The following is a 22,905-nucleotide window of genomic DNA, read 5'->3' as shown; positions in this document are numbered from 1 at the left end:
TGTAACAGATGTAACAGAAAGCAAAAGTGATGGGACAACCACAGTTCTCCCTTCTTCTCCTTCCCTAATCTTCTGTCCGAGCTTTTCTTTGTCTTCTCCTGTCAAGAATCCAGAGGAAAATGGAGCTAGGGAATGTTCATGCAATATAGACCAATGCAGGGGAGAGGCTTGAAGCAAAGTGTGAATCTTAAACAAAATGACTGTTGATTGGCACAACAGCCTAGACTAGTTTGGTTAGTAGACTGGCTTTGTGGGAAAGAGCAAAGAGAAAGTGTGAATTCCTCAGGTCTAAAGGATTAATCCTTCTATTTGTCAAAGTGAGAGTGCCAGTGATGGTACTGTAGATCAATAAACTCACTTATTTCTTGATTTTGGCAAATTCTTGGTGGAGAAAGGAAAGGGAAGAAGAATGTTGGTATGAGCAAAAAGTGGAGTATATTTTAAATGTTTCCTAGGCACCAATAGCTTCCCCAGGTTTTGGTCTTCTCTTTTAAATCAATGGGCTTAATAGTTATGCCTGTAGTGAACTAAGAATGTGGATATTGCTGTTGGAAGAAATTATCAGGGAATCAGAAAACCAGATCTTGAAGGGATGTGGGATTGCTTCCTGTGGCAGAGGCTATTGGTTTGTACCCAGTTTTATTTGGATTGACATTACATTTAGCTAAAAAACACATGTTCCAACTGCCTAGCAGCAAGTTGAGACTGTGTCATTAAATAGTTGTTAGTAAATTTAGGAAAAATGCTTAAAGAGAACTGACTTAGCTGATAGACATTTTTATTACATTTTTTTTTTTTTTTTTTTTTTTGAGATGGAGTCTCGCTCTGTTGCCCAGGCTGGAGTGCAGTGGCGTGATTTTGGCTCACTGCAAGCTCCACCTCCTGGGTTCAAACCATTCTCGTGCCTCAGCCTCCCAGGGATTACAGGTGTGTGCTACCACGCCTGGCTAATTTTATTTTTTTTAAATTAATTTATTTTATTTTATTTCATTATTATTTTATTTTATTTTATTTTTTAGTGGATATAGGGTTTCACCATGTTGGTCAGGCTGGTCTTGAATTTCTGACCTCAGGCGATCCGACCGCCTCAGCTTCCCAAAGTGCTAGGATTACAGGTATGAGCCACCATGCCTAACAACATTTTTATTCTTATATTCTTCCCCTTTCTTGTTATTTGAAATGCTGAATTGACATTTGGAGCTCCAGTGGCCCTGTTAAACTATAACGTGAATCTCACGTATAGGTGTTATGTAGTAGAATGATATATCAGAAAAGGAGAGGAAACCTGGGTGCTAGATGAATACAGAGCCAGAAAAGCTACCTTACTGCATTCCTCTGGAGGTCTGTTATGTGAGCAGTACATATGAATGTTTCAACTACTATTATTATTTTTGTTGTTGCATGCAGCCTAACTTAATCATTACAATTTTTTTTCTTTTTCCTCCTCCAATAGCTTCTATTCATCTACCTAAATCAATGAAGAAAAAGCATAATTCAAGTGATGAAATATTTTACCCAATGTGACTAGACCCACATCTGTGGTGTATGATACCTGCCACCAAGTTGAGGGATTATCAAATGCACTGTATGGATCCTTTGCAGAAAAAAGAATGCAACAGGCTTGCCTTTGGATATTCAGCAGTCAAGTCTTGCATATTAACACTTTTTTTTTTTCCTTTCCACATGTCTCTTCCTGACTGACCCTATAAGAGTTCGGAGATGAGGGTTAATGGACTGACTGGTGATGGAAAAGATAGCTCAGAGATATTTCAAGCAGGCTGCAAGAATCTCCCAATTTCGTCCATCACAAATCCATCATTGATCCTGGATGAAGGCTTCAGCTGGCAAAGGAAAGGAAATACAGAGTTCAAAGCAAGGTGAGGAGGCTCATGGCCAAAAAATCCCATATGCAGAAAACTACTTATGGCCTACCCCAGCCCATATGGAAGTTCACTGCTTTTACCATTTAGAGTTCCCAGGAGACCCTGTCTGGAAGGAGAAATAAATCCCTATCCCCACTAACACCAGATCCTGCTTACTGCATGTGGGATATTACTCAGCAGGCACAGCTGCCTTTGCAGTTTTATATAAACATCTGAGGCCTTTTCTAAAGCATGAATCTCACTCTTTCTTTTGGAGCACTTTCCTCCTAATTCCAAATTCCCTGCACATATATCATCTGCAGAAACTGGGCCAACTGTAAATCATGTTAAAGGGTGAAAAGAGATGGTATTTGGGCCAGGATGCAGGATGTCAAATATTTGAATCTTTCTCTCAATCCACTCTGCCCCAACTGCAATGTGCCTGAGAGATATGTGCACAGAGGGCAAATGAAGTGAAGGCATATTCTTCATCAGTATGTGGCTTTTGCTCTGAATCCCAATGTAATATCACTTCCTCAGGCGGTTACTAAATGGAACTGGCCCCAGACTCTCACCTGTCAAACCAGTGGGAGCAGATCCCACCACTGCAGACTTAGGGTTTAACTTTGCATCACAAACCTTCTACCCATTAGGATGGAGGCCAAATAACAATTTCTGTCTTTGACAATGATCCATTCTTGGTGGAAGAAGGATGAGTGAGGTGAAGGCAGGGGCCAGTCTCATTTGGCTGCTAGATGTGCAAAGAATAGAACAGGAGCATTAGCTTTCTGTAAGAGGCCAATGTGAAGATGTTGTATTAATATTATTTATATCCCCTTCTTGAGGTATGAAATCTATTCACAGTTCATTAGAAAAGCTCCTTTAGCCTGCTTGATATCCATTCTCTTTTACTAGTTACAGTTCCCTGATTTTCCTTACTCCTAGCTTTATGTGGTTAAATAGAATCAATCCTACATTCAGAAGAACAAATATGATCCATGCCCAGGCAATCAAAGTATTTCATTCCTCCAGCTACAGTGACTTAAAGATGGCAATGAGACCCAGTGGAAGCCAATGAGTCTCAATTTTGGAACTTTCATTAGAGCCCTTGAGAAAGCAATCACATTTTCAAGGAGGGTTTCTGCAACTGTTGGCAGACATTTTATCATGGTTAAAGTCTTCCTGAGAATAGTGGCAACACAGTAACAAAATATCCCTAAATCTTTCAGTTTAATGAGGAAATTGTTTCCTTATCCTCCCTCCCTCCCTCCTTCCCTCCCTTCCTTTCTTCCTTCCTTTTTTCCTTCCTTTCTTCGTTCCTTCCTTCCTTCCTTCCTGCTTTCCCTCCTCCCTGTACTATTGTTGCTAAAGCACATTCAAGTTACATTTTTGTTGCATTTGTCTAATAGACTCTTTTTCGACATTTGCTACATGTCATGTTTTCCAGATGAAGTGCCTATTCTGCTTATATGTTAATTGAACATAGCTGGAAAATGTCTTACATCTTTTATTCATATATGCTGTTTTGGGGGTTGATAAGTTATATTGGGCTAATGATCCAGAGTCCAGTCTCAGTAAGCAAAGCCGCTGTGATGAGCTCTCATAAACGTGAAACTGCAGCTCTGCAGCATTAGCAGATTTCAGGAAATTTACTTGGAATCTATTATCCATTTATGGTTTTGCCATTCCATAAAAATAATGTTATCTTTGTTCTTTGAAATTTCTTCTATTTGACAGCAAAACTACCCATGTATTAATGTCATTTATTAATTGACATTTTTTCAACATAGCCCAGAGGATTGGTTTGTTTCTATTAGTGGTACAGCTTTTGCAAGGTGTTTCAGATATTTTGAGGCTCCCTATTGGGTCATTCAATTCAATTCTCCCGTAAATTACAGTTTATTTTACCCACTCTATAAGAAGGTCGGGACCGCGGACAGAGCATGAGTATTCATACTACTTTTCTCAGGCTATTGAACTTAGAGTTGGCAGGACATCTAGCCATCACTTAATAGAATGTCTGCTACTGAAATGTTGCAGATCCATGCTTCGAGTGAAAAAGTGAACCTTAAATATGTGCTTGAAGCTTTTCAGTGAATTGAAACCAAGAGCTCCAAGTTGTAGATGTATCAAGTTTCATTATTTGCTAGTCTCAAGCTGGCAAACTGGAGGGTTCCTGGCAGGCACTGTCTTCTGAATAAAATGCTCTCTCCAGGCTAAGCATGAAGCCATCTGTAACAGCTTAAATTGCTTTCTTAGTCACAAGGACAAAGTAACGGTGTGAGTGAAACAATTATTGCAAACCCTGAAAACTTGCTTTTGCCTCCAGAGCATCCTACCTGCTGGGGGTGGGGTGTTGTTGCATTCTGTTCTCCTTGTCTGAGAGCTCTCCCCTGCCTTCGTTCTGGCACTAACTGTCCCTACAGCATTCTCACAAGGGGTCAGAACTACCCTTTTATTTTGTAGAAAAGCTTTTCCTGCAGACTACCCAAAATTTGTAGTAGAAAATCAACCAAGGCCATATTATTTACTCTATGGCAAACAGTCTGGAAATTTATTAAGCTTTGAGGGTAGGTCTCACACTTTCGAACCCTGACAGATAGGCTAGAGCCATCTCTTAACTCTCCATGAAGCCTGGATTTGTATTAGTAGGCTAAATTACCCATTTCCACTCTTTCTATTCCCAGATACTTCTCAAGGGATCTAAAACTTCATCAGGTTAGAAAAATCACACCAAGCACCATATGACTTTTCCATCCTCTCTCATATTTGTTCATATTTCATATATAAGGTGTCAACACAGCCCCATGTAGCCCCTCATCACTGTATCCAAGAACCCCGAGGATTTACTGTGCTGGTGGACATTTGCATTCTCTATATATGACAGTCCCCTGACAATTTACATTTTTTTTTTGATGTGTGATGTCCTATTATCATCCATTTGCAGACATAAGAAAGCTGGAATCACACATTATTTTAGATGTAGTAAGTTATGCTTCTCTAGTATATTATCTTTTGCAAAACAACACAAGTATAAAGAAATACCAGGACAAGTTTCCTCATCATTGTATAAGTTAGTAATATAAATTTTTTCTTTTATTTCTCCAGGTAATTTCTAATAGAAACTATGTAGGCTTTGCATATTTCTTTATTCCTGCAAAATCTGACCTTTGCTACCCATTCTCTTTTGTCATAGTTTATTGTTAAGATTACATAGCATCCTTCACTTCTCCAATTTGACTCTGGGAAACTCTGTTCCCAAATTACCAAGTATCTGAGTCTACACCTACTTGCCCAATAGCTTATCATGACTAATGACTGTGGATGATGTGCCTGAGGATGAGGTGGGCAAATCTTTTGAAGAGGCCTTTTCCAATTGGCACCTGCCTAAGGCATCTGCTGTGGTATCACTTTTGGATATTTATTGTCAGTTTGCTAGAATCCAGCTGCTTTAAATACTTTGGACTCTCATTGCTTACTTGGATTCTGGGGCTTAACTCACAAATTTCTGTTGGGTGCAAGGGGGATAAATCTCACTAAGATGTATCTCTATTTTTTTTCCTCACAAGCCTGATTTGCTTTCCTTCTTTATCTCTCTGACAAATTCAGAGGCTTTATTTTCCATGCTATCAAAATCAGTGCTGGTCCACAATATTTTCATTCATAGTTTCATCTAGAATATTATCTTGTTTCTTTCTATAGCTAAGATAGCACCAAAGAGGCTTTGTCATAGTGAAGAAAATTGATATCATTGAAATTATTATGCTCAGGTTAGCAGGAGTCAAATTCATTTTATGACTTTGATCTTCACACTTGAATGAAAAGAAAAGGTGCACATGCTCTACAGCTTCAAGTAAGTGCATTGAGTTATATGTCTAAGAAAATGAAAGATTTATCTTTCCTGGAATAAGAGTTACCATAACTTTGGTGCCTATTAAATGCTGAGAGATTGATGTAAATTGGCTAAAGCAATCTTTATAGGAATCTGGTGAACACTGTTACCATTTTGCTGCTGAAGGAGTTGAGATTCAGACAGGCTGATATACCATTGTCACTGCATGACTATTTGTCATCCTCTATTAGCTCATCAAGTCTGCAGATTTAGAAATAACATTTTATCCACAGAGAGAATGGGTCTCAGGCTTTGTTTTTTCTTTAAGTGTGCTTTGATTCACTCATTTTATTCACCCACTCATTCAAATATAGTTACTTAGTGCCTCTTATATAGCAGATTGTATTAGGGCAGATATTCAGAAAAATAGTTCTTAAACTTTAAAGAACATCAAAATCATGTGTTAAAAATGCAAATGTTCAGGATTTAAACCTACTAAATTAGACATTTTTGGGGGAGGAGGAAGAGGTAAATCTTAGATGATTATAGATTACCATTACAGGATAAAAAATATTATAATTCTTCTGTATCAGATAAAATTATTAACATTTTCAAATCTCCTAAACCACTTAATTTCACCACAGCTCTCTGAGAGTATATAAGAAATGTAATATTTCATTTAATATGACATATGAATTCATATTAGTTTCTGACCTTTGTGAAATATATTAGCTGATGGCTTTGGTGTGTCAACCAAGTCCTCTAAAAATATAAAAGCAAGAAGGAGGAAACTACATGTTAATTAAAATTTAGCGAGAATCAGACTAACATCCAACTGAAAAATTCTGTAATACTTGTGTCTTCAGAAGTTTTTAGGGAAAGAGAAAGTTCTCCGGAAAACAAACAAACAAAAAAAACAAAACTTTTTTCCAAAATTTTATGCTTGGCTAAACTAGCTTTTAAATGTCATGGCATATTTTAGACATATTTAGAAATGCAAGGTAAGACAGCTTCCTGTTATCCTTTCTGGGAAAAAATTACTTATGTATGTACTGCATGACTAATAGAAAGAAATCCCAAATTAAGAAAATATGTTACAAAAATAGATGACCATATAAAGAAAGCTTCAGGAGCTACCTGAGTAGTGCAATACTCATCACTCGTTGCATCTCAAGTTTTTCTTCTGGAGGAACCAGACTTCCTCTCAATCAAGGGGCACAGGATTTGTAAACTGACTTACATTAAAAAATAGGTCAAAATAATAAGTTTCCACTATGGTTACTCCACTCATTAGACTTATAGTTTTGCTTGTTTTGATCATATTTGTAATGATATACTTTATTCACTTTTAAATATATTTTATTGTTAGTAATTAACCACAACCAGAGATCCTTGAAAATTAGAAACTCTGTTTCTTCTATTACAGTAGTCTCTTATTATCTGCAGATTTGTTTTCCAGGATTTTAGGTACCTGAGGTCAACTGTGGTTCAAAAAATATTCAATGGAATATTCCAGAAATAAACAATTGATAAGTTTGAAATTTTGTACCATTCTTAGTAGCATGATGAAATCTCATGCTGTCCCACTCTGTCCCGCCCATAACTATGTCCAGCGTATCCACCTTGTATATGTTCCATACCCATTAGCAACTTAATAGCCATTTTGGTTACCAGATCAACTGTTAATGGTATTACAGCCCTTGTGTTCAAGTAAACTTTATTTTCCTTAGTAATAGCCCCAAAGCACCAATAGTAGTAATGCTGGCATATTGTTATAGTTGTTCTACTTTAGTACTGGTTACTGTTAAAGTCTCACTATGCCTAATTTATAAATTAAACTTAATCATTACTATGTATATATGGGGGAAAAAAACCGTGGAATATATAAGGATCCATAGTATCTGAGGATTTAGAAATTCATTGTCTTAGAAAATATCTCCTGGGGATAAAAAGGATTACTGTATCATGATTTTTCCCAACAATCTCTGATGATTGGATGCTTATCTTAGTCTTTTCAGGCCATTATAACAAAATACCATAGACTGAGTAGCTTAAATAACAGACATTTACTTCTACAGTTCTGGAGACTGGGAAGTCCAAGTTCAAGGTGCTAGAAGATCCAGTTTTTGGTGAACTTCCTTGCTTGCAGATGGTCACATTATGGCTGTATTCTCACATGGGGCAGAGAGAAAAAAAGAGAGAGAGCACATGAGAGAGGGAGAGAGAGAGAAAGAAAGAGGTAGTACATTCTGTTTTCTCTTTGTTTTCTCATAAAGACACTAATCCTATCATAGGGGCTCCAGCCTCATGATTTTATCTAAACACAATGACCTCCCAAAGACCTGGTTTTCTAACACCTAATATTGAGGGTTAGGACTTCAACATACAAATTTGGGTGAGGGCATACAAACATTCAACCCATGACAGTGTTGCTGTCTGGACTCTGCCTCTGTAGGGTTCCCTGTTTCTTCTGCAATCAATAAGAGCAATTCCGGATCAGCATTTCCCACTGTCATTTCCAGCTTGTGCAGGATAGCACCACTGACCTTTATAAGGACCCTGATGCTCCCCACGTCAATGTATTTCCAAATGTTTCCATGAAGGAAGTATCCTCTGGTGGGGCAGAAAGCTGTCTCTAAGCTATGGATAAAGGGAACATAGTGGGGTAGAGGAGAAAAGAGGAGCTCAATGAAAGCTGGAAATGTCAAGGAAGGGTCAGTCAGCTCCAGTCAGCTAGAGATTCTGGGCCAGTCCAGAAGAATGTGGGATGGAGTAAGTCAGCCTCTCATTTCCCCTAGCGGCCAAATTCAACCAGAATCTAGCTGACCATTGTTTTCTTAGAACACTGGTCTAGGCAAAGATTTTATGACTAAGACCTCAAAAGCACAGGCAGCAAAAGAAAAATAAATAAATGGGATTATGTTAAACAAAAAAGCTTCTGCACAGGAAAGGAAACAATTAATAGAGTGAAGAGACAGCCTGTTGAATGGGAGAAAATATTTGCAAACTATTCATCTGACAAGTGACTTATATTCAGAATATACATAGAACTAAAAATACTTAATAGTAAAAATACAAATTATTCTATTAAAAGGTGGCTAAGCACATGAATAGACATGTCCCAAAGGAAGACATGCAAATGGCCGCTAGTATATGAAGAAATGCTCAACATCTCACTAATCATCAGGGAAAAATAAAATCAAAACTACAGTTTAATATCATCTTACACCAGTCAGAATGCCAAATATTAAAAAGACAAAAAATAATGGATAATGGTGAGGATGCAGAGGAAATAAAAGTCTTACACATTATTGTTAATGTGATTCTAGAACAGCCCCTATGAAAACAGTGCAGTGAATTCTTAGAGAACTAAAAATAGAACTATCGTACAATCCAGAAATTCAACTACTGGGTATTTATCCAAAGTAAAAAAAAAAAAAAACCCTGCACTTGCTTGTTTATTCAGCACTATTCACAACAGCAAAGATATGGAATCACCCTAAGTTTTCATCAATGAACAAATGGATAAAGAAAATGTGATATGTGAGTGTGAGTGTGTACATACAAGTGTATATATGTGTGTGTGCATTCCCTTGTGTATGTATATATGTACACAAATAGTATTACATTAATAGTGTGTACATATATATACACAAATAGTATTCCCTTGTGTGTATACAAATACATATATATATTATTGTTAATGTAATACTAGAACGGCCACTATGAAAATAGTACATATATGTAAACACACAAGGGAATACTATTTAGGCATAAAAAAGAATGAAATAATGTCATTCACAGCAACATGGATGGAACTGGAGGTCATTGTGTTAAGTGAAATAAGCCAGGCACAAAATGACAAATATTGCCCTGTCCTCACTTATATGTGGGAGCTAAAAGAGTTGATCTCATGTTAGAGTATAGAATGATCTCTTTCAGTGGACAGGAAGAATGTGTGTGTTGGAGGGAGGGATAATGGAAGGTTGGTTAATGGATATAAACATATAGTTAGAAGATGTAAGTTCTAATGTTCAATAGCAGAGTAATATGACTATAGTTAGCAACAATGAATTGTATATTTCAAAGTAGCTAGAAGAGTTGAAATGTTCCCAGCATACAGAAATGGTAAATATTTAAGATGATGGATATCACAAATACCTTGACTTGATCATTACACATTCTATGCATGTAACAAATACATGTTCCCTATAAATAAGTAAAATATTATGCATGAATTTAAAAAATGAAATAAATTTCTAGGCACAGTGCCAATGAGAAATATGTCACATAGACAAATTACACTTCCCCACCCCCACCTCCTGTTAACCCTAATTTTTTTTCCAAAAACTTCCTATTTTTTTCCACAGTTATGAGACAAGAGACAAAACTGTGCTGTTTAATATGCAAGACTTAGTTCACAATCAGATGGCTGTTTTCCTAGTAAATGTTTTTCACTCCCCTCAAACCATTTAACTCTTTCTTGTCAGCTATGTTGAAGTTAAAAATCACAACATCTTAAAAATACCAACTATGTAATTTCTAAAAGTTATTCATGGCACAGCTTGTCTTTTAGATCATAAAAGAAATCAGTTAGTGGCAATTCTGTTACATTCTAGACCTTGGGTTTTGGCCTTATTTAAGTCACAGCTTTTTAGCAATTATTACAGTTCTTTTTCCTATATTCAAGCATGAGATGAGATGAATTTTAATTTCTGGGGCCTGGACAGTTAATCACTTCTGAGGCAGAAGAATAGGATCTGGAGGCAGGGAACCTAAGGCTGTTTCACACCGACTTCCTAGAACTAAAATGAAAGGAAAATCCTAACTTTTCATGCCTAAGTAACAGAAGGACCAGAGGCTACTCCCTTTGACCTTTTCTGCTGGGCAGATGAGAAATTGGCTGTCCACAACAAATCAGACTGATTGCAGGTGTAGTCTTCTTTTGCAATTTTGTAATTTCACTCCAGCTTCTGAATGGCTGCTGCCCACAACCAATCAGACTGATTTCATGCGAGTCTTCCTTTGCTTAGAAGTATAACTTTGTAACTTCACCCTAGCCTCTGACTGGTTGCACAGGAGCGTGACCTTTGTAACTTCACTTCAGCCTCTGGTTGGCTGCTTTCTGCAACCAATCAGACTGATTGCAAGCTACAACTTCATTTACATGAGGTAAGCATGAAGTGGCCAATGGGAAATTTCTAGAGGGTATTTGGACCCAAGAAAATTCTGTATCTGAGTCCTTGAGCGGCTGCTCGCATCCGGTCCCCTCACTGTGGAGTGTGCTTTCGTTTTCAATAAATCCCTGTTTTCATTCTTTTGTTGCTTTATTCTTTCTTTGCTTTTTTGGGCGTTTTGTCCAATTCTTTCTTCAAAATACCAAAACCCTGGACAACTTGCAGTCACGACCCTCTACCGGTGACAACTTCTTTACATGTTCTTTAGATTCTGTGGTAACAGCTCAGTTAAGCTGACGCACCAGTCACTCTTAGGACCTAAGAAGGAGGGAGAGGGAGTTCCCATCCTCAGCTGCTGGGGGCCTCCCCTGGCCGGTGGCACTGTGACCTCTGTTGAAGCAGAGGGAGAGAGAACCATTAGACTCTGTAAGGGACAACTCAGCTGAAACTACTGAGGATTTTATTTGCAAATTCCTTGAGACACACATCCTGCAATAAAATGTATAAATGCCACTGAGGATGTATCCTATTATGGATAGTTATTTTGAATTCACATAAACACTCCTGACCTTATGCTTTTCTGACTAATGTGATGTGTGTGTGTGTCTGTGTGTGTGTGTGTGTGTCTGCTTTTGAGTCCTGGCAAATATTAATTTTGTTTACTTTTTATTTTCACTTTCAAAGAAGAACTAGAAACTGGTTATATGAAAGATATATATTGTTATGTGTTTAGATTAATAATGTGAATATGAGTGGTAAAACACCAAATGAGTAATAAATTTACAATTCTCATCACTGTTGAGGCATTTGCCACATACATGCACTTCAGCTGGTTACTATTTTAGTTTTCTCCTCTGTAAAATTGGAATAATAAGGTCCTTGCCTCATAGGATTGCTATAATTGTTTGGAGAGATAGTGCTGTAAAAATTTTAGCTCAGTATCTGGCACATAGTAATCCTCTACATTATTATTATTTTATTTTTTCTTATTTATTATACTTTCATCATCACATTGTGATTCCAGTTGTGCACATCTTTGTATCAATGAGTATATTTTCTCACACCAGGTTTTATAATCTTTCTTCAAATTTTCTTCACGTTTTTTTCAATGTGTTTATCTTACTACTATTCTAATCATCAAAAACAATAATAACAGATTGTCTTTTTATATAGAACATTTTCCTATTTTCTCTCATTCTCACTACAACCAAATGAACCAGATATTATAAGTTCTTTTTCTTTTTTTGTTTTTGAGATGGAATCTCACTCTGTCAGCCAGGCTGGAGTGCAGTGGCATGATCTCGACTCACTGCAACCTCTGCCTCCCAGGTTCAAGCGATTTAACTGCCTCAGCCTCCTGAGTAGCTGGGATTACAGGCCTGCACCACCATATCTGGCTAATTTTTTTGTATTTTTTATTAGCAACAGGGTTTTGCTATCTTGGCCGGGCTGGTCTCGAACTCCTGACCACAGGTCATCCACCTGCCTTGGCTTCCCAAAGTGCTGAGATTACAAATGTGAGCCACTACCCCTGGCCCTTCTTTTTCTTTTTAATAAATAAGTATAAGTGACTTTAAACATTCATTCTTTATTCTTTCATTTTTAAAGTTTCTATTATTCACATTTTATGAACTATTTTATGGTCTTGCCCAACATTGTAACAAAGATGTGGCATTACTAATATTTGAACTCTTTTCTTCTGACTCCAATACCATACACTTCATTGCCTATTAAATAACACTTGGGCCACTACAAAACTTTGCCAACCCTCTTCTTCATGGCCACATAATCTCAACTTCTTATCAACTTTGGGGTAGATTGCTCATAAACTATTTCAGACCGGTGAGAATCTATGACTTTTTAATTATCTCCCAACATGATTTCACAACTTTTCTAGGATCTGTGTTTTCATATAATGCTTCAGAGCTCCCTCTATGACAAAATGACTACATTCATCTATAACCCTCATGCTTCAGTCTAAGCGAATATGCTATGCCAGATATAGAGGCAGGCAAATAAAGCAGGTGAGATTTAAAAAGGCTGGGGTGTCGAAAGAGCGTTTCTATTTTAGCACCAAAGAAAATGAGGGAAGGGGCCATATAAAAATTGAGAAAGAGAACTCCAGGTGGATGGAACAGCAAGTGCAGAAGCTCCTAGGATGTGTGAAGGGTCGTGAGAAGAGTCGTGTGTTAGGAGCGGAATGGGTGAGGGAGAGTTTTAGCACAGATCAGAGAGTGAAGAGGGAAGAGCAGATTTTGTGGCGTCTGAGGACCACTGGGAGGATTTTTGTCTTTCATTTGGAGATGTGGAGCCTTGGCAGTTTTTGGGCTGAGGAGTGGCATGATCTGACTTTAGCTTTAAAATGTGAGGGCAAGGGTAAAAAGAGGGGGCCACTGTCTCTCCAGGGGTAACTTTCCCCACACCTTCAGCACTTTTGTAAATATCTCATCTTCTAACAATTTTACAAAACAATAGAAACAAAATAGTTGGTGGACTACTCAAAGCTGACATTGGGGCTTTTTAGAAGAGTTTTGGATCAATTCTTTTGTATCTTTATAGACCTCTTAAATCTAGGAAACAGGACTCACACCATTCACTGTTAGTAATTCTTTGATTTTTAAAATATTTTACCCTTATTGCTATTTATTGAGGACATTATTGGCAGATATACACATATACCCATATGTACAATATCTATCTACCTATCTTTGCAATATCTATGCAAAGCATATATATACATATACATAAATATATACATATGTATACGTTTTGTAAGTTAGTAAATCTGCATTTTGTAACAGAAATATATGATAATCTCATAATAGACAGTGAGGTAATTGGAGAAATCCTCAAGTACTGCAACTATCCAATTATAAAGCACTTTGAGAATAGGAATCTTATCTACCTCATTTTTATATTCCTCCTTCTGTAGAAAAGTTCTTTGTACAAGAACTACTTTCAAAACAGCTATGAAAGTCTTTTCATTAATTTGCGAATAAAATCCGGTAATGATAATAAGGACTCAATTTTGTATTGAATGCCTACCAAGTTCACCAGGACTCTCCTTTTTCCAAAAACTATCTCCAATCTGGAGGTATACTCTAGCCCACACCACACTGCCAAGTCATGTTTTGGCAAAATATGATTCTGGCCCCTCTTTATAATTAATTGGGGCCAGGAGTGAGTACCTGAGGGTCAAATGTAGTTTATTTCTCATATTTAGAGTTAAGACCAAAGGAAGACCTATAACATGGAAGATCATGATCCATCTGCACTCTTGGTGAGAGAAGCAAAGAAATTATCTTAGAAAGAAAATAATTGAAGCTACTATCATATAGTAGATGTGCACGGGTAGTGAGTAGTTTGACTTTACGACTTTCTCTTTCTAGAAACTTAAGAGGCGTTGACTTACTCCAAGAGAATTTTTGTATCCTTATATGGAATTATTTCTTTCTACCTAAACTAGCTCTGGCTGATTTCTGCTACCTATCTTAGTAAACATAACTTTTCATTCTTCCAACACATTTAAACATTACTAGGCCCAGCAATATTGGTTTAATGACAGATATGGTACACAGGATTAAATCAAACTTTACTAAAAGCCAAATAGATTTGATTTAGTACTCCTTTTTAAGAGGCAATTTCAATGCATGAATAGTCAATTAATTATAATGCTTGCACTGATTATTTACAAAGACATTTGGTTATTATCCAATACTCTGCCCTTGTCTTTCTGTAGACTGTTTTTTCAAAAATAAATATTATGATCTTACAAGAAGCACTTAAAATATTATGTATTTCTATGCAATTGTTATCCTATTACATTTAGGTAAGAATAAAAAAAAAACACCAAATGTTAATTTATAATACTGTGTTATAAGTGGATTTCAAGTGAAGACTGGAATAATATATCAAGAGTTTTTTATTAGTTCATGAAATCTTCAGTTTAGTGAGGTTTAAATAAGGACATGAAAATATTTAGAATTGTAACTAAGTTATAAACAAATAAATGGTCTACTCCTAGAAATCAGGAGTCTAACTGGAATTATTGACTCTCCATGGAGAGTCAGGCTGCACACATTTTGTTCTGTAGTTACAGGGTTGTAAGCAGTTTCTGTATAGGTTTTTGTCTAGACTTATAAAAACTTTCAATAAAGCCATGGAGACATACATCAATTGCTTTCTGTCTCATGGAAAAAGTTGTAGAACCGAAGTCATGCTACTTGCTATAAAGTGGTTTCTGAGTTTGTAGCCTTTCTTTTGTGCTTAATCTGAATCAAAGAAAGAAAACCAGGAGCTATGACTATTAATGACACAGTGAGAGAGTTGTCTAGAAAACTCGTATTGAGCAAGGTTTTTATCAACTTTGAAATAAGTGAAGTAATTGGTTCATAATAAGAAACATCATTATGGAGCAGACAATCTAGCATTCATTCATTTTGTGGTACTACTTTCATAACTAGGAAAAGTTAAATTTTAATTGCAATAAAATATTGAAAACATGATGAAGAGTTTATCAGTCAACTTAAGAGATCTATTCTCTATAATTTTATTATTGTAACTTTTTCACGATGCATTTTTAACTGATATATTATTGGATTTAAGATAAAACCTGTACGATTGAAACATTTAAAGTAAAAGTTACAGACACAAGAAAGTTATTTCCATATCTTAGAAGACCTTTCACTTTACCTGTTGCCCTTATGCCTTTATTTTGTTGGGATAGTTACAATAGTTATAAAATACTTGAGCCTTACTAGTCACCAGGATTGGTTAATTTGCCATTTTTTTAAAATGCTCAGATGAATGGAAATCAGAGTTCAGAAGAGTTGGCTTTGCTTCCTCTTTGATCCCTAATCCCACAATGTTGGCAGTGAAGACATAACAGAGTTTACAGAAGAACTTAAACAGGCCTTTGTATGAGGGATGAAAACATAAGGATTTGTTTCAAAGAAGGGAAGATCTCAACCAGAAGGCTGTGAATGTTTATGAAGAATTTTCAGATTAAGAACATAGGCAGGTAAAGAATTAGAAAATACAAATTTAAAATTAGGAAAGTAAAAATAGCACAGCATGCAATATAAAATTACTAAAATGGAATTTGCTTCCAAATTCTGGATCAGGGTAAGAATGTTTAGATGGATAGCAGTAGAGGTGAGAATTGAACACCTTATTCCAGATCAGTTTCCTAAACAAGCTCTTAAGGACAAATAAGCAGGAGAAATTATTAAAATCACAACAATGTGTGGACCAATTGTAACGGCCTGGTAAGCTAGCCTCAGTCGAATCCTTTCGGTTTATCTGGATTGGAAGGTGCAAATAAATTTGCAGGACAACCCCTGACAACCAACTTTGCATCTTATATAAATGACTTATTTTCTCCTTTGCCATCCTTTGCACAAGGTATGGAAAAAATATAAATGTAAATATATGTATATATTAAACATAGCTAAAATTCATTAAAATTAAAAAAATATTTCTTGAGTGCCTAACATGTGTAAGGCATTATGTTAGATGTTAGATAAGATTCAAGGAAATCTACTGTGTTGAACAATACAGACTCCAGAGGATGAGCCAGACATTTAAACAAACACTATCACAGACCTGATAGTACAGAGAGCAAAAAAGCCATCAATGAGAAAAATTCAAGAAACTAGTCTTAAGTTTCAAATAAGAAAATGGAAATTCCACAGATAAGACCTTTTTCTTAATGTCACTATAATAGTGTGGTCATGACAGTTCTATTGACAAAGTTTCTGAGTTTGTCACCGGCTGTCAACCTCAGATTATATTTACAAAGTCAATTAAGTTGTCTTATTAGAAAATTCAATCTATCTTAACCATTTATTAAAATGCCTGAAGTATTAGGTAATCAATCATTTCCAATCAAATGGCTACTACCCTTGTGTTGTATAGACTTAACAAAGCTACTGCTGGCAGTAATTTTATAACAACTGATTACAAAATTAAAAAGGATTTTTTTTCTCTTTATAAATTTTTGACATTTTTATTTCTGTGGCTCAGAAAATATTAATCAATAGAAACTTTTTACATGATGCAGACTATTGAAAACTTGATTCAAAATTATAATACTAAAATTATTATTAAGGTCAAAATTATTGACTTATTTAGCAGAGTTCATATGTTGTAAAGGAGTAATCAATTTTTATATCATTATCCCCTATAGGAATTATACATTCTTATATCATTAAGTAACTAATTCAAATAATGGTTTTCCTGCTTTTTCTACACAATACTTTTCAAATATGAGAAACACAATAGAAAGATTGTTATAAAATACGAACATCACCTTATATAGATAAACATAAAGTTAAGTAAATTGTTATGCTTATAGCACTGACATAACTAAAAAATGAAAAAACAATTATAAAAACAAAAGAGTAAGGTTGACAACATTAATTTGTTGACTGATGATGATGGTATGCTTTGTATAAATTACAATGTAGAGCTGAATATAATGCTGACTGTTCCTGTGTGGATATTTTGAATCTGACATACATAAACTAGCACGTAATTCATAATGAATAAATTCTCATACAGCTTTTCTCTCTTCAAATTTCTTTTGAATTTGTGAAACATACTATGGTACTATAATGACATTCAGATATTACTTAGAAAAACATCTAAGTTATCTGGTAAGTCCTTATCTGTTCTTTTATTGTTAGTATAAATACTGACCAAAGCAATTGTATTTATTAAATTCCCATGAAAGTGAGGTTAAGGGGATAGAAAATGACAGAAAAGGAAGCTTTAAAGGAGAGACCAGTGAGACAGGTAGACCAGAATACCGAGAGAATGATGTTTCAGAGTCAAAGCTGTTTTAAGAAGGGAATGAATAATAACATCAAACATGACTGAGGAGTCACATAAGAGGAGGAATGGAGAACTGACCACTGCATTTGTAATAGGGAGGTCATACGGCAAACTCACAGAAATTCTAATCAGATGTTTTGACCTAAACAACAGCCACTGTGGTTGGTGTTTTGGGGTTTGCTCATCTACCTTTTTCAGTACATCTTCAGTTTCTCAAAAGTTTATGGTCTTCAATCTCTATTCTCTAGAATGTCCTTCCTGGCAACGCTTCTCCTCCTAGGAAGGGAGCTGAACCTCACTCCCTTTTGGACACATTGTCTCCTCTTATTAACTGTGATGTTCATTCTTTTGGGTTACTCTGCTTCTGCTCCTCAGCCTCAGGTGTTAGTTATTCTGTCCATTTAGCTCCCATTATGGATGGTCTTACTTGCTTTTACTTTATTTGCTATAATAACAATGTCTTCACTTTCCTCTTTTTTTTTTTTTTTTGAGACAGAGTCTCACTTTGTCACCCAGACTGGAGTGCAATGGCACGATCTCAGCTAACCATAGTCTCCACCTCCTAGGTTCAAGCGATTCTCCTGCCTCAGACTCCCGAGTAGCTGGGATTACAGGCATGTACCGCCTGTAATTTTTTTATTTTTAGTCGAGATGGGGTTTCACCATGTTGGGCAGGCTGGTCTCGAACTCCTGACCTCAGGTGATCCGTCCAACTCCGCCTCCCACAGTGCTGGGATTGCAGGCGTGAAGCACCATGCCTGTCTTATTTTCCTTATTTTTGAGTCACATCATGTGTCTCTTTTTATGTTGCTGCTTTAATTTGTCCATCCTTTGTATGTGTGGTTGTGGTAATGGTCATTTGATGGATTCCATCAAATGCTTAAGATGGTTTTGTGTTTTTAAGGTCTGACATGAATTGGAATACTTGCATGCAGAATCACCTTTCAACACTGACTTGGCAGTTCTTACACAGCTGGTTCTAAAACTTAATCAGCTTTTAAAGAATGAAAGTCTTCAACTGGGGGGAAACATCATTTTTGTTTTTCAGTAAGTCTTGCATTAAGCAGTTGTGTCCATGATGAATCTTATCTGCTTTCTAAGGAGGAACTCAATCTGTCTAGCAGCTAGTTTCCTATTGAACAAGACTCTTTAAAAACCAAATATCAAAGAGTAAACTAATTTGTCTACATTTTAAAAGTCCAAGTTTGCTGAAACAATGCTTATCACCGCTGCTAACATGTTTATAGTGGGGGGTCTTGGGAATGATAGTTGGTTCAACAGTATTTTACTTCTAAAACTACATGTTGCTTCTTAGTCAGAGGTTTCCTGTTAAAAAGAAAAACAGGATGCTACTATTTTTAAAAAGTTTGGAGGAAGAAGGGAAGGGAAAAACTCTAGCCACACATGTGAAACTGTGTGTATGTAACACACAAGACATACAGTGTAGAATTTTTAAAAATTTTTGCATGTATTATCCCATTTTATCCTCATCGTAGTCCTTTACTATAGATATCCGTATAGTTTTTTTAATATGAAAAATGAGGCAAGCATTTATTAAGTTTGTAGTATCTTCCAGACCTTCAGTGGTAAGCACAGTTTAAAGCAGATGCAGATAAAAGGTCACACTCACACGTTAACCAAATTATGTGGAAGTTCAGCGGCAAAGAGATGCAGATATTTACTACAGATGGATAGCTGTCGAAGACAAGGCAGAGCCTTCGCCCAAGTCCTTTACTGTTTTTATGTATGTGGCACATGATGACAAGCTGTATGGATAAAATGGCTCCAAGAAGAAGCGAATCAAATATGCAATTATGTAATTTTTAAATTAATTTGATAGTTAATAATTGAGGACCTCTTTTATGGTAGTAGGCACAGTGCTATGATCTTCACTACTCATTTAAAAGCATATACAGTGTTGTTTAACCAAGGGAATAAGTTCTGCGAAATGCACCATCAGGCGATTTTGTTGTTGTGTGAACATCACAGAATGTACTTACACTAACCTGGTTGGTATGGCCTACCGCATATCTAGGCTATAAGGTATATATAGCCTGTTACTCCTAGACTGGAAACCTGTGGTACCTGTTACTGTGCTGAATCCTGTAAGTGATTGTAACACAGTGGCAAGTATTTGGGTACTAAACATAGACAAGATATAGTAAAAATAGGTATAATAGATTAAAAACTGGTACACCTGTATATGTGCACTGAGCTACAAATGGAGCTTGCAGGACTGGCAGTTTATCTGGGTGAGTCTGTTAGTGACTGGCGAGTGGTGAAGACCTAGGACATTACTGTGCACTACTGTAGACTTTCAAAACACTGTACACTTAGGCTACACTAAATTTATACAAAAACATTTTTCTTTCTTCAATAAGAAATTGTCTTTAGCTTACAGTAACTTTTTAATTTAGTAAAGTTTTTAATTTTTGAAATCTGTGTGACTCTTGTAATTAAGCTTAAAACACAAGCACATTGTATAGCTGTATTTTATAAAAAATAAATTCCAATGTATAGTTTACTTCATAAAATGAAACTATGTTGAGTGACTAAACTGTGCAGAGTGAGGGATGCTGAAAGAATAACTCAAATATATTAACTAATACAGATTAGAAGAATGTTTTATCGATATATAATATAAATGTATCTAAGAATGTGACTCAAAAGAGAACTTCCATCCTTCAAAGATTGGTTTAAACACCATCTCCACTCAGAAGCCTTTCCTGAGCCCACCTGGATTTAATTTCTTTCTTCCTAGTGATTTATCCTACCTCTGGTGTGACAATGACTACTTTTTATCATGCCCTATCTCCCACACCAGACTGTGTCATTTTCTAAAGTACTCTCTACCTTATCTAGAACTGTGCTTTATGCAACAGAAGCATTAAGTACTTCTTTATAATTGAAAACAGTGCATAGACATTTATTTGGTATGTACTATTATTGCAAATAAGATGGTAAAAAATTATTGCTAAAATGTTTCTCTTAATGCAGAAATACATATTTTTAACGTATTTTGCAAAAATTTTTGGTTTTTGCTTCAGCGAGCAAAAAATGTGCAATTAAAAAATTCTATTTTATAATTATGGCAGTAATATTTTAGCCAAATATATAATAAATGGTATCAATATAAAATATAGACATACACTGACTAATTATAAAATATGTCAAAATAAGGCTGGATATAATTAATTATTGGAAGCATAGCACTTATTGATAACAAGGTATCCTCTGTGGAAAGTATATATTAGAATTATTCCCCAGAAGACCTCATAAGTTGACACTTACCAGCTTAATGAAATTATAATAGTGCAGGGTATGACTGTCAGCTCTAAAAGTTCTGACACAGGTAAAATATGTTTTTTTTTTTTTAAAGTACCATACTATACCATAAACTAAGACCTCAAGAGTGATGTATTATATCAGAATCCAAGGAAATTAATTTGTAATGCTAAATTGCAATTATCTCTATTTTCTTGCATGGGCCCTTCCAACCTCAATTTCTCTGACTTTTCCCTTAAATAGAAAACACTGTTGTTATTTTTCTAGGATTGGGGTATTTCACTGGCTAATATTAAAATAAAAAATTAGAATCAATCAGAAAGGTGAATCAAATTCATCTTTCCTTCCCATTATGTAGACTTCCTGGCTTCTCATAAAATCTTCAATGACAATAAGAATTTTGAGATGAGCTTAGTGTAGGTTGAAAAATATATAAAAGAAAACATAATTTAAAGTGTGAATGGAAATTACTTTTTATTGTACAAACAATTATCTTTTTTCGCTATTAAGAAATGGAATTATTTCTGATATTTAGTAATGAGTTACACTACTTGCCTTTATGTGGACTAAATATTGTTACTTTTATGCATATTTAAAAGTGGGACTAGGAAAGATTTGCATTGTAAGTTAGGGTTGATGCTCCTAACAATTTTGTACTAATGTTTTCGTGATATATATATTTTTTACCTTTAACAACTGTGGTGTCAATTTAATCATGTCAATAATCATTTTAAATAATAAAATTTCATTTTTGTTTGTAAGTTAAATAAATGAGATAATAAAAATACAAGATTATCACACCAAATTTACCATATCCTTTGTGTTTTTAAATGATATTTAGTAGTTGCTTCATTTTTTTTCTCCCTTTCTATATTTAAAGAATATAGTTTGGGCTCTGGAGCCTGATGGTTCAGGTTCATATTCAGATGGCTCCACTAAATAAACTAGTGACTTCAATTAAGATACTTAAGTTATTAAGATACTTCATCCTATTTTCCTACATGTAGAATAGGGAAATAATAGCCCTCAACTCACTGGGTTATCATGTCCCAAAAAAGGGTCATGATGGAATGAGGTAAAACTTATAAGCTGTTAGTATAATACCCACCATAATCAATAATAAATATTAAAAATTCTCTATTTCTTATTTGTAAGCTAAAAATAGTAGAAGCAGAAAAAACTGTCCTATTAAATTATTCTTTATATACAGGATAATTTAACAGAGTTTACTTATTTTTCTCTCTCAATATGGTAAAATTTGGTGTATATTCTAAGTAAAGCATTTTTATAATTATTGCATTCTTCATTCATTATTTAAATCACATAGAAGCAACTCATAGCAATCTCATACTGTCCAATCTAATATTTGAGAATTTAAAGATTTCAGTAATCTGTTTTAATTTTTAATCTTTCTTTTCTTATTTTAGTTGATTCTCGGTCTATCCTTTGTTAGGACATAGCAAGCAGAAATTCTCAGACAGTCACACACTTTCCTATTGTGGTTCCTTAGTTTTCTTTTCTTTCTTTCTTTCTTCTTTCTTTCTTTCTTTCTTTTTTCTTTCTTTCTTTCTTTTTTTTTTTTTTTTTTTTTTTTTTTTTTTTTTTTTTTTTTTTTTTGAGGTGGAGTCTTGCTTTGTTACCCAGGCTGTAGAGCAGTGGGTGATCTTGGTTCACTGCAACCTTTGACTCCTGGGCTCAAGCAATTCTCCTGCCTCAGCTTCCTGAGTAGCTGGGACTACAGGTATGCACCACCACATCCAGCTAATTTTTGTATTTTCAGTGTAGATGGAGTTTCGCCATGTGGGTCAGGCTGGTCTCAAACTCCTGACTTCCAGCAATCCACCCACCTCAGCCTCCCAAAATTCTGGGATTACAGGTGTGAGCCACCGCATCCAGCCCCCTTATTTTTCTTATA

The 22,905-nt window shown here is 35.5% G+C and overlaps 1 long non-coding RNA gene across 1 annotated transcript in view; it reads left to right on the top strand.

Annotated features, from left to right (window-relative positions):
• Positions 1–22,905, top strand: part of LOC105481693 (uncharacterized) — a 722,106-nt gene that overhangs the window by 387,869 nt on the left and 311,332 nt on the right. The window contains exon 12 of the long non-coding RNA XR_011614711.1: positions 1,711–1,877. This is a non-coding gene — a long non-coding RNA (uncharacterized lncRNA). The remainder of the gene's footprint in view (positions 1–1,710; positions 1,878–22,905) is intronic.

The sequence above is a fragment of the Macaca nemestrina genome, chromosome 16, assembly GCF_043159975.1.
Source record: "Macaca nemestrina isolate mMacNem1 chromosome 16, mMacNem.hap1, whole genome shotgun sequence".
Classification (NCBI taxonomy): domain Eukaryota; kingdom Metazoa; phylum Chordata; class Mammalia; order Primates; family Cercopithecidae; genus Macaca; species Macaca nemestrina.
Note: the sequence above shows the minus strand (reverse complement) of the source record. Positions and strands in the feature narration are given on the sequence as shown.